This window comes from Larus michahellis, chromosome 1 (assembly GCF_964199755.1).
Source record: "Larus michahellis chromosome 1, bLarMic1.1, whole genome shotgun sequence".
Taxonomy (NCBI): Eukaryota; Metazoa; Chordata; class Aves; order Charadriiformes; family Laridae; genus Larus; species Larus michahellis.
The window spans coordinates 211,670,074-211,683,771 of NC_133896.1; the positions used below are offsets into that span (position 1 = coordinate 211,670,074).

At 41.9% G+C, this 13,698-nt stretch overlaps 1 protein-coding gene across 10 annotated transcripts in view; it reads right to left on the reverse strand.

Moving 5' to 3' along the window:
- Positions 1-13,698, reverse strand: part of FAT3 (FAT atypical cadherin 3) — a 427,575-nt gene that overhangs the window by 202,957 nt on the left and 210,920 nt on the right. The window lies entirely within an intron of this gene.

The window sequence follows — 13,698 nt, forward strand, 5'->3', positions numbered from 1 at the left end:
CACTTACTACTCAGTATGCCTGGATCCCACTAAAAGACTTTTTCCAGGACCAAACTCCAGCCATCCTATGAAACTGCCCCACATAATTACCGTATGCGATGAGATGATAACCTTCTCAACATCCTTAACCCCAGGAGTGCCATTACTGCTCTTTTATAGGTTTGAAACACAACTACAAAGAAGAGAGGACGACACATTTTACATTCCCGTTTTCATTACACATCACCAAATTTACTTATCAGAAGAATTATGAATGTTCCAAAAAGGAAAAAATAACCTTGGATGTCTGACTGAACAAAATCTGTGCATTTTCCACCTCTTTAAAGTCAGTCAGAGAGCTTCTCATATTCATTCTTTCAGGCTTTAGGCAACTGATATTAAAAAAACTGAAGATTTCATTATGATCTCTTGCATTTTCAGTAATGGTTTGATGGAGATTAACCTCTAGGTTACAGTGAAAGCTCTCACGTCTTCTGTTTGCAATGCCTACAAGAACTCTCCAGGTGCATAATATTATTCCCTTAAATGAAACCGAAAGGGTAACACAAAACTTTTATCATATCAAGTTGGACCATGCCACACAAAGTCATGCTAAGCCGAGAGACAGACAGACACAAGCAAGGTAGGGGCAATCAAACAAATTACTGCAGTTTACAGATTCGTCACTGAACAACTAACTGTGTGCGTGCTCCTACTCTGCTGCAAATGCAAAGGGAAGCATGCAAATTTTAAACCACTCTCATGGTGATTTTTGCCCTGGAATGAGTAAAGAGCATTCGACGTCCATCACCATGCTCTGCTGGTGAGAGTAATTCATTAACCACAGCAGCTGTAGTATTTACATCTGTCGATATCCTCTTCCTACAAGCGCTGGGAAGAGTTCTCGAGGAAGGCATCATTGCGGCGAGGAAGGACAAGTAAAACAAAAGACATTTCAGACCAAAAAAAAAAAAAAAATCAATACGTAGGTTGAAGAAAGGAAACAGTAATTAGATAACCTGTGACACAAATGCACTTTGTTTAAGCAGTGGGAGGAAGAAAAATCCTTGAGTTACTAGTGGAGGCAAGAGGACTCTGAAATTTAATTGTGGTTTACTAGAGGCAGTTCCGTCATTCTGGGAAAGGAAATAACGTCTCTGGACTTGGACTGCCAGTCTCCAAACTGCGCAAAACGATATAAATAGAAGTGACTTAAATCACCCATTTTAATCATGATTTAAATCAGCAAGCAGGAAACATTCATTTAAATAATCAATTCTAATCTTGTTTTGCAGCTGTACTTTTTAGTAATTTCCCTAAAGTAAGTTTCAGTCCAGTGGTTGGTAATCATTAAAACACACTGAATTGTAACTAAACTGTAACTATACACTAAATTGGAAACCTTTTTCTAACCAGGGCTGTACATTAAATCTGCACATGCTTTAAAGCAGTTGTATTCTTTGCTATGCTGGATTTGTGATTTTTTTTTTATGTGTTAGATTAATTTTATCACCTTATTTTATATTTTATTCCCGTATCAAATTGCACTGGAAGGCTAACTAGAATTCAATTACAAAGTCCATAAACAATATTTTAAAACCATGCATTACTTACTATGAAAAGATAGATTAAGTATAGGAAAAACACAATACAAACTGATTTATTAAATTAATGAAATGCTAGTCAGCGAATGGAACTGCTAGTTTCTAGTCACTCTCTCTCAAAGTTCCAGATTTTTTGAATCTCAGCCTGTTCCTCTCCAATCCAGTCTGATGCCACACAAAGTCCATTTCCCTGCTTTTTTTACTTTCAGGCATCTTTTAGTGGATCAGGACAATTGAACATGGAAAAAAGAAAAACAAACAAAACCAAACTAAAAAAAAAACCCTAAAGACAAGACTCAGGCTAACAAAACTTGGTCCCCTTTGCAACCAGGTGACACCCAGCCATTCAGGCAGCATTGACTATTGCATTGCATTTCTCTTGCTTCAGTTGAGGCGTTGGAGAGTGCTCAGGTCTTCAAAGCTGCTCTTGTGAGAGCGAGGGACAGTGCTCGGGCAGGAGGGCGACATCCTCCAGCTTGCTCCTTGCCGTCTGGGCTACCTGCTGCGTGGTGAAGGCAAGGAGGAGATATGTTGGCCAATTATAACAGGAAAATGGTGGAATTTACAGCTCTGTCCCAGGACCACTGCTCAGGAAGGTGAGCCCGTCTGCCACATGCGAGGCTGTGGGGAAGGCAGCAGAGTTTTGCAGTTCTCCTTTCAGCCTGAGCAAGAGGCGCACCACAAGTTCTGGTAGACTTGGGATGGATGAACTCATTGGGTTTCCTAATAAATTCGTGCAAGAATCACTGTTTTGAAAGGTCTGCCACCATGCAAACATTACTGGATTGCTCTAGGAGACAGTAAGAAGAAACTGGCAGTGCGATCAGTGTATAAACATATTATTCCAGAAATCACTGTCCTTTTCTGATTGTGCTTCTACATAAGACATAGACAAGGATATTGGTTTTCAGGCATTTGTAAAATAGGGATGTTAGAGGACATCACAGAAATTTATTACTCAAAAGAAGCTGGCTGAATCCATACAGTATTGAGGATCGATATATCAATTTCATAGACTATAAATAGACTGGGATCATGCTGAACATCAGAGTGACATCGCGAGTAAGGTATTCTATTTGCACAGATTTATTCTGGCTTGCACTCAGTGCATCTTAGTTCAGAGAAAGCAGGAGCCAGGAACAAGTACATCATTAACACAAGGCAAACCTGTTTTGGTGCCCTGTGGGCAAGAGGGAGCCCCAGGGACCCCCCCAGCCTCCACCACAGCGCAGCAAGGGGCCGTGCTCAGGCACAGAGCATCCTCCTAACGGCCAAACAGCATTGACACACGGCTGTAGCCATTTAAAATGCAAATGTCATTAATTTTACTTAATGAAGCACCACACTTTGGTTTGAATATTTACGATTCGAGTTCAACGTACTTAGTATTTTATGCCCCGGCTCTGAGCACTCAGCAAATACAAGCAGTGAAACGTGTGAAGGGGCACAAAGGTTATGCAGTCTTGCTTAATGTGTGCTACTGAACAAATATGACATAATTACTACTAGCAAAAGAATTAACTACTTTACTATGAAAAAAAATAAATATGCCAGTTCTCTTTCACACATTATCTCTCCGTTGGAAATTTCAAGTGTTTTTTCTCTTTACGCATACGGTTTTTACTGGATTATGCAATGGGCGAAGATTCAAAACAGCTCTCCAGCCATTAGGAAGAGAAGATACAAACTATGCCTTATCTTAAGCTGCTGCAGAGAAAATGACTGACATGAGGAAAACAACAACAACATAATTACAGGATTTAATGAGTTGATGTTTTATGAAGGATGTATTTTTCTCCAAATTTGGATCTGTATTGTAAAAACCTACCACATAAAACAAAACCCCATTGCAGAGCATCACCGCAAAATTAAGATTTCATATAACTCTCTGCCTACTAACCTACTAATGAAGTGTGTGCAGAAGCAATGCAGTCAGAAGGCACAAAGAGCAGCCTGTGGGATTTTCAAACATGATCCCATGGTGGAAGATGTAACACATTGTGCTCAGCAACATATCTAATAATGCTACCAATTATAATACCAGAACATCATAATTGCATTCATTCTGAAAGACAGTGGTAATTGCTGCCTTTTGTTCTGGAGTGGGACTAGTCGACTTTTTAAATTGTGTCGGATCTAAACCCCCGGGTGGGTTGCAGACCATAAAAGTTCTGGAGTTTGTTCTGGAGTGGGACTAGTCGACTTTTTAAATTGTGTCGGATCTAAACCCCTGGGTGGGTTGCAGACGATAAAACACAAGGGAAACGGCAGCACGTTGGAACGTTGTCTCTGCTTTTAGGATCTCAAAATCATTACCTGTTTCTTTTAATCTCAAAATGGGGCCAGAGCTAGATAAAACGGAAGGGATCGGTGATGATGATGATGATGATGGTGGTGGTGGTGGTGGTCGTGGTGGTGGTGGTGGTGGTTGTGGTGGTGACGGATGGGGCTTTGAGCAACCTGATCTAGTGGAAGGTATCTCTGCCCATGGCAGGGGGGTTGGACTAGACGACCTTTACGGTCCCTTCCCACCCAAACCATTCTATGATTCTACGAATACATGATAGTTTAAAAGTCACTCTCGGGATGGCAGGTCTGAGCTTTAATAAAAGTAAAATATTTAAGTTACATTTATCTTCAGTTATTAACTATACTTATCAACGGTCTCTTCGATCTGCACTTTCTATAGAATATTCTTCATTATTAATGGAACTGAAAAATGCATTTTTAATGTAAAGTACTGACAATATTGAGTTTTTCTCTGCACACGTTCAGAATTATATACCCATATATTCAAAATACAAATTACAGAGCTATACCAGAAAGCAATCTGCTGAAGCACAGGTTATTCCCATTTTTTTCTCAAGCACTTTCCAATTTTTCTTCTTTCTTTACAAAGAAATGAGTACAGTAATGTATACATAAATATATATGTATACATCACAGCATCTTTTTTTTCCCCTCACTTTTGCTATTCAGTCATTAATAATGCAAGGGACCATTCTATGCTGATTTTTAAACCATATGATCCTAACTAAATCAACTGAGTTACATCAATGTGCAGCCGGTAAAGAATTCAGTTTTCAGGCACTGTGCTATACTCAGCCTGTATTTGCTGGACATTCTCCTTTTGCCATAATCAAATCAAATTTCTTTCCTCATAAGGACAAACACAACTAAAGAGATTTAAAACTCTTAGATTGGAATATACTTTCCCACAGAAGGGAGATTTTGTTCAACGTATTGATTTTTAATACATTCAGAGGGGAACTGCATTCGTTTCTTCTTGTGGTTCTTGTTTCTTCTTGTGTATTCGGCTTTGGCCACAAACTGGGACAGCACTGAATAAAGTGATGGTGAGAAACATTATTCCTGTAAGAAAGACTATTCCACAGACCCTTGCTTGAGTGGGAAATTGTGTATTCAAATCCAAAGGGCCTTGGAATAAATCTTCTCCTGGTATGAAATCAAAGTAAAAAGTGAGGCCCTGAGGTCCTGTCGTTCAGCAGATAGGTAAGTCCTAATTCAAAGAACTTCTGCAAAAGTCCACCCCAACTTTTGCAGTTGAAAAATATAACTTAATAGTAAAGACACGGTAAAGATAACAATGATGATTTCCCTTACTCTTTTTTAAAAAATCTGAGAGCGCGACCAGCGCTTTCCCCTTTCTTGTTCCTAATAGGTGACATACCAGGCTCGAGGTACAGAAGAAATTTCCTCTTCAACATACTGTTTTAATATCAATGGATGCACCAGTTGTTGCTCTGTTGCAGGGTGGACATGGCACTACAGACGGTAGCGGCTGCCTCTGAGAACCACACAACAGACTTTCCAGAGTAAATGAATGATAATAAATAAATAAAAGAAAGAGGCTGGTGAAAAAGAATTTGAAGATCCCACTGGATTTCGTTCTCTAAATCCTGAAGGGGTAAATGTAGCCTGCAATCCCACCCAGAACTACAAAAACACTATTGTGTTGTAGAAACCCTTTATGGGGACAAAAATTTTGGACAGAGAATACTTCACAATTTTGGGTTTCTAACAGACTTTGTTGAAAGGCCTTTTAGGAAGCCTTCCAAAAAAAAAAAAATATAGTCTATCAACTGGATTTATCCAATTCATTGGTAGAACTCCAGGAGATTTGGGTTCACTGATGTCCTTTACAAAAGCTACACTGACTGTCGTATTGGCCTAAAATTCCTGGAAGCATCTTTTGAGATGTTCCTGAAGAGTGCTGTCAAACACTCTAGGTTATGCAGAACTGAATTTTGGGTTGGGAGGAATAGTCTTACTAAAAAAAAAATTTTTAGAAAGTTTGTGATGCTGAGACTTGTAGAAAAGGTATCATGTACCACAGTGGGAAAAACTAAGAACACTGCTTCTGATTGAGACTATTGTTGAGAGTAAACACATTAGTATATTTTGATCCAAAATACTCCCATCACAGTAGCCCAGAAAAAGATGCTGTAGGTGAAAAGACCTTCCTTAAATCAGAACACAAAGAAAATCTAAAATAATTCCTCCATTTAGTTCTCTTGTTAAAATTCAGTCTCAGAGATGTCACGGCCTTGCACAGATACCCACCTTTATTTGAAGAAAAAATAAAGTTTAACCTACATGTGGAACACATAGGGAACGACTAAAGTGACTTAACATGCAAAATACATTGTCTGTCTTCTCTTCTACTGAAGAAGTGACTAGAATCCCTAATGAAGCTCAGCACACCTCTCTCTTTCATATGCTCAAAATGCCCTACTTTCCTCACAGCGCTGCCTGCACTAGGAACGTCACCCGCCCAACCCAGCTTCTCGCACCCAGCGCGCTGCGCTCCTTTCCAAAAAAACTTATCTACAGCAACAGACTCCGGTTTATTCATTCGACTGTTTTTATTGGATCCTTCTCTCCTTTATCCTCCTGCAGACTTGAGTTGAGGATAATGCACATTTCTGCTCCATACAAATGTACATTTCTCACCAGGAGTTGTTGGTACTTTCTACGTGCTGGCATCTGGGGAATATTTTTGAGAGCCTCAGGCAAACTGTCTCGTAGATTTAGACATTCCTTTTATATTGAAGAGCTTGTGCCTCTTTGAACAGTTCAACAACTGCAGTGTAAGGTCTGCCTTTTGGTTGCTGCCTCATGGCAGTTAATACAAGTAAAACTGAGAACCTAGATAAACACAAGAAAAGGGATTAAAATTAAAAACAAATAAGAAAAGGTGTGCATACCCCTTTTCTACGTGTATGGCAATGAATTCAGACTACAGTGTCTCTCCATATAAAAATAATTCAACACTATTCCGAGGTCTTGCCGAACAATGAATTTTACAAAGCTGTTTCTCACAAAATACAAGTGCTAAACCTTTTTCCCCAGTGACCTTCCAGTACCAGACTACCCGAACATTAGATCCAACTTTTTTTCTGGTAAGATTAAATTAAATAGTTTAATATATGACACACCTCCCGTGCAGGCTACAGTTTGTTACAGAATACTAAACAATACATTGGGTGTCAAAAGACTGTCCAGAAATAAATTATTTTTAATGAAAAGATCCTACAGATTGAGTTCTCCTTCTACTATGAAGAATAAATGAGGGGAAATGGTAGGAGCCCCAGTACATTGCCTCTTCTGCAACAAAGAACACAGACTACCTACTTTTCACGTCTGCTAGCACAACTATGTGACTGGATCTTCATTTCCAGATGTCCTAGCGGAGAAAAACCTCAAACACATGCAAAAACGTTGCAGTGTGTGTGTGCATGACAAGGCATCACAATGACAGACTGAGAAGCAGCCGCAGCCTCCACTAACCCTCCTTCACCTTGTCGCTGAGACATTAATCAGGCTCTGCTCCTCTGCAAGGACTTCAGGATGTTTTGGTCAATGTCAACTCTGGGAAAATGAGAAGTTTGCCCTTTTGACAAACTTGCCTTGAGACACATCTTCACCAATTATACCTAGGGGCTGTTCAGAAGAAAGCTCTAACTGTATGTGATTTGTACGAAGGGACTTGACAGCATAAAAAATGACCAATGACTCACAGAGTTCCCTTTCCTGTGTTTTACCGGCCCTTTATATCTTGTTCAAAAGTACTATGCAAAGCTGCAGCGTTCATCATTAATCCACCTCCTAACAGGTTCCTGTGGAGCTGAGGAAAGCTCCCCAGTGCTCTCTGAAGCTGCGCTCTTTGCTCTTTGTAAACCCAGAAGCAATTTTGATCAACAGAAGTACAATGCTGGGACTCCGGTCCTAGACAGTCATTTTAGGTTTTAATAGCATGAGAGGGTTGCTCTCGGCACGCCAAGGCAGCGCAGGTGAAAACTGCAATGGACACTACTTCACTGTTACCAGTACTGCCGACCTGGAGAATTCAGGAACCGTGAGGTTGCTCTAACCAGAATGAGATTTATAAACAAATGTAAGCAATAAAACACACAGGGTGGGCACATAAGCCCAGATAAGTCTTTTCCTTTCCAATGATTTCTGATTACAGTCCCCAGACCTCATGACATAAGGAAGTTCCCCATCCCCTTTCTTCAGCTTCTTCTCCATCACTAGCTTCTTTCTGCACCGCAGAGTGGGTGAACTGAGCCTGGGGTGGATCTGCTTCTCTTGCACTGTGTCTGCTACAAGTTCACAGTGCTGGGACCCTGGAAGTGAGTGCCACCATGCTGCTCTTGCATGGTTTGGAAGATTAAAAAAGCTTCCCCTCCTCTCCCATCACGCACCTTCTCCATCACTGAGTCTCCCCACCCATCACCTTCTTCTCCCCGTGCCTACGCACACAGCCAAAGCTGAGGCACTTGCTGTGTGATATTTCTGAAAATGTTAAAGCTCTGGTTCCAGGAGCCTGAACAACGGTAGTTTGTGCAGTGTTTGGATTTCAGCCCATACCTTATGCCTACACCTACACTGCCGTATTTAGTCAGGCTCTGCAATGCTCCCCATATCAGTAGCTAAGTGCTGACCGGCTGGCTGAGTTTTAGCAGCATATGATTTAAAACTTTTGACACACACTTCATACGAGGATGGCAGAAGCTATGTTAGTGGAATCATGTGGCTATGGCCCAGAAGTAAAGACAGTAAATAGAACATGGGGTATTTTTTTTTGTTGTTAGAAAAACGCTGTGAGGTGTCCAACAAAGCTGAGGCTAAGATGCAAGAGAAGTGCAAAGCAGGAGTGTCCCGAGGTTGTATATATGATGTCTCCTTGGGCTGGCACAGAGATTCTCACTCGTTAGACAAACCCCTGCTTGTGGAGAGGTCAAGGAACGCAGCTGAGCATCACCTGCAAAAGTCAACGGGTTTTACTGTTTATTCTCCAAACCTCTGGCTGTTGCTTGTGCGGAGGGTCTCCACCGCTTCACCCCGCTCTCCTCCTGGCTGCTGCATGTGGCCACCCCACCCCAGCTGTGCTGCCTGCCCCTGCTAAGCCTCCCCTGGGAAACACCCCCCCAAGCTGCAGGAGGCTGAAGACAACAGGATGCACAAGAGCCTTTGCAGCACAGACTCCTGGAGAAACCCCCACAGCCTATTTATACACCGACAGCTGCCGCAGAGGCAGAGCAGGCTGAACGCTTGCCGACTCAGGAAAACAGCGCAGCCTCATTGCAGGAGATCATTGTAATACACAAAATGTATAGCCCTTTTTGTTCATCTTTAACGAAAAAAGCTTAAACCGATCAATCTGCTCTTCGCGATGGCTACAACCTGTTCCTCCTTGATGACTTCTGAATAGTGAGCATTTGCGAGAGCCCAGAGCAACTGCGGCGAAAAAATACTGAGACCCCGATTTAAAAAATGACTGGCAATTTTATCTGCTTCAATACCCGAGTGGTGGATGTTTGCAGTCGATTAGTCACTGCAGATTACTTCTCAGCCCACGTGGCAACAGGTTTTTTTGGTTTTGGGGGTTTTTTTTTGTTTGGTTGATTTTTTTACTGAGAACAAGGAAAACCAGGCCAGAATGGTGAAATTCAAGTCTAATTTTCTGATGTCCCTACAAATATGAAATTGCCTGTTTACCTGTAAAAAATACGGCTACACATCTTACGATTGTTATGATAAAAGTAAGAATTGGTGATTAAAATGGTACTTTAAAAATTGTATTAGGATTCTTTTAACACACAGGAAAAAGAAAAAAGTAAAACCAAACAACTAAAAACCCTACCAATGCCTGGCACCGTATTCCTCTCAGCTTTGAAATCTAATCATTAAGTAGTGTCAGAAGAATATTCTTTCTCTGGACACTGTGTTCTGAAAGACAATTTAAGTAATAACCGGATTTTCTATGTAAATTAAACCTCGATAAATCTCGCTCAACATCTTTTTTTCTGTGTAACCTCTTCAGAAAGACACACACTGCATTTTACATTTTTCATTAATGCACCAAATCACAGGAGGTTGAAAAGGTTAAAGATGTTTAATTGTTACTAGATGATAATCAGTTAGAAATTATATTCTAGCATGTAACTGGCTGGCAAAGATGTTGTATTTTGAGATACATCCCTCCTAATTCTTCCTTTCCCTTTGGAATTTATCATTAAGCTGCATGTATGTGTCTCACGTGACACTTAAGGCCAGGAATCAATCTGAAAAGCCAAATCTGAAAGCTTCTTGTGATTTATCATTTTCCGTGGCCAAGTAAGGGAATAACCCACATGACTTCTTTGGTGGAAGAGACCAGCTTTGCTATTTCCATCATTTATACTGTAACAGCCCTCAGAGGCCCCAAATGTGGACCAAAACTAATTGTTCCAGACCCAGGGCAAACAAAAGATGAAAATAAGCTGCAAATAAGCCTATATATATGTATTTCATAACTCTCTTTCCTCTGTCTTTACTGAAAGCATTGCTGAGCTGGGGCTAGAAAGGCAAAGGAAAGGAGAATAAAGGGACTTCTCATGCTAATTTTCCCGTGATGCCTAGAAGTGGTGGGGGACGGGGGACAGGAGGAGGACAAAAGGGACAAAGTCATGGTAATTCCCACCCTGAAGCCTCCCCCTCCTTTCTGGAGCCACATATCCTACCATGCTGGTGGTGAGGCTCCAAACAGTTATGTTAAGGCACCTAAGATCTTTCTGTAGGACCTTCAAAGAACCAGTCCCCCCTTCTAACTAAAACCATTCCCCCCTTCCCCCCAGAATGGGAAGAACTGCCCTCTGGAGGGGTTCCTCTCTGTGCTTTCATTACAGAAGGATGCTGAAGGGTTTCTTTAGGCTTCTGGTTTATATAAGTTCTAATGCAACCTGTGTATTGAACAGTATATTAATAATATTTCTTATACAGAACAAGTCTCTGTCTTCCTGGACATGTTAAATGGATTGGTTATTGCATTTTGAAAGGTATTTAGATGCTGTGGCATTAAAGGTTCATGTTAAAATCTGAATACCACAGAACAAAATGCAATTTAATAGACGCTGCAGCACAGACATTACAGTATTTCAGGCACCAATTTAAGTGGCAAATAGAATTTTTCGATAACCTTACGCCTGCCTTTGTTAAAAAAAGAAAGATAAATAGGCACAAGAGCACAATGAGCTGCAAAATGTATAAAAGGCTGAAAAAAAGCTGCAAAATATATACAAGGTTATAGAACTGGATGGAAAAAGGTCATTCAACTTGCAGGACATTTTGAAATTTGCTCTTCTCTGGATACCGAGTGATATTGCAATATCTGAAAACCTGTGAATGGGCACGAGCTCAGGTCCTTGGGCGGGCTGGCAGGGGGGTGGACATGGAGAGCCCTGGGAGCCATCAGGGTCCCCAGACCCCACTTCCCCGTGGAGAGCAGGGGGTGCCTCGGAGGTGGCAATGCTACTGCCAGAACCAGGGAACCAGTCCTGCAGGTTTGGGGCCTGAGGAGGTAATGAAATCCCCACGCTTCCCCCACCAAAAAACCACGGGAAACTGCTTTTTCCCCTGACTGGTTGTCTCAAACCACAGCAGCTCCTTCTGGCCTTGAAACCTACGACAGCAGGTATTGCTTCCTTCTTCGACAGGGAGCAGACCAGGCTGTAATAGGTGATCATCATCTAAGAGTAAAGCTACGGTGAAATCTTTGAAAGCAATCATAAAAATCTGTAAATGTCTGTCTGGAGTCAACCACCAGGGATAACCCAAATAGCATCACAGCAGCCTCTCGGCACAGAGCGATACAAAACCAGGCACTGATGGAAACCAGAGGACAGGAATGGTACCCCGAGGCAAAACACCTCGCCCTGCACCAGGGAGCCCTAAATGTAGGTGAAGATCTCAATGAAAGTGGAGGACGAGTGAGAACAACCAGGGCTGAAGCTGTGTCCTCCCGCAGAGCCGTGGGCTGCACCTTTTGCTCCTCACGAGCTGCTGAAGACGGAGCAGCAGCAGCAATGCCAAGTGTGACTTTGACTCTGCGAGTTGACTTTGGTGATAGAGCGCATTTACACTGAATGCAGATGGCATTTCCGTGAAACCCAGTGCCGCAGCATATTACATCCTTCTAAACAATATTATTAAACTACCATAATAATCACCCTGCTCTTCAATCCAAGGCCTCAAAGCACATTACAGGCAGTAATGAAATAACTCAGACAAGACCAGTGAGAGGAAGAAGGGGATCATTACTGCTGCTGCTCGCAGTCATAAAGCTGTGCTTTCAGACACAGAATTTCATTTTGAGGAGCCAAGCACACAAGCGTCGCCACATACTTCACTCCACTGAAGTCAGGTAGGGATCCTGTCAAGGATTTATCATCGCTTTCCTGATGCTAAGTATTTTAGCTGAAGTTTCAGGTCTTCAGACTCTTCTAACTACAAAAGACTCTCAGCTTTCATTTACAAGAAACAAAATGAAAACAATCCCCAGAAAAAAACTATATTTGTGGATCTGAAGTTGGAAAATCTGTTCAGTCTACCCTGAGACAGAAGGCAAATGAAAACAACAAAAATGTATTTTCTTTTTGTGCTTCGGATACTCCCACTTTCTTAAGGAGCTACAATATCTTCTTGGGGGCTGAGTCAGGATTTCTGTCCGTTTGTAGCTACCAGCCCTGCAATGGTGGCATAAAGTCAACTGGCTGGGACAAAATCCTGACCTCTGCACAAGGAAGCTGCCCCAAGAGACATCTCCAGATCACACAAGAGCCTTACAGCAGAGCTAAGGAGGGGATTCAGGTCTTAATTACCCCACACTTCACATTAGCGAGGAATTGTTAATACACAAGCAAGTTAACTGGCAATTAACTAGAGCAAACGTGACGCAAGACCTTGAGGTTCAGACTTGGAGCTGGAGTTCAGAGGAGCCAAGTTCAAACTCACAACTCTCTCATAGCCTTCCTGCATCACCTAAAACCAGCCCCTCACCCGTGATGCTCCATTTTCCAAAAGCACAACTGCCTCTGACTTAGTACATTGGTTTCTGTGCCGTTAGCAAGGTTTCACCAGCGGGTAAGGAAGTGACCATCTCTCTGTATGTAGGGCAAAGCCCACGACTGGATGGGAGAGCACCAAGCAACAGCCCAGACATCAGCGCTGTCGCTTTGGTGGGCAAACGTGTGACCGCAGTGCTAAGCCATGGATCACACTGGATCTTTCCTCTTCTGCGTTACACAACATCCCTCATCGGCTGCGACTGACAAACCCAAATCAGTCGGGCTTGCAATGTGTGCAAATATGAAATCAGTGGTAGCAAAGGGGAAACAAATGAGAGTTTCTAACAGCATCTGCTGTACATTTCAGAAATATAACTTGGGTCTTCTTTATTTTTTTTTCAGTATATATTGTGAAATTTAGAAAGCTAACATTGGTCTAGGTTGCCTACCCCCAAAATGCTTGCTCCGTTTTCAGACCCAACACCAATTTTTCCAGCTTTTGACAGTAAAGGAAGCATTAAATGGGGTGATTGCCCCCCAGGACAAAAAACTTCCATCTCTATCCATAAAAACAACTGAGTAATTTGTCCATGGGGAAGGGGGGAATAGCCATGGTGGATGACAAATGGCTAAGCCATGTGCCTTCACTTCCTATCTACAACCAAAAAGAAATCCAGTGGTTATCACCTTACTGTGGAAGCCAGAGCCACAAGCAAGAATTTTTGTGAATGATATTATGTCACGTCTTCTCTGCTGCATCAGCA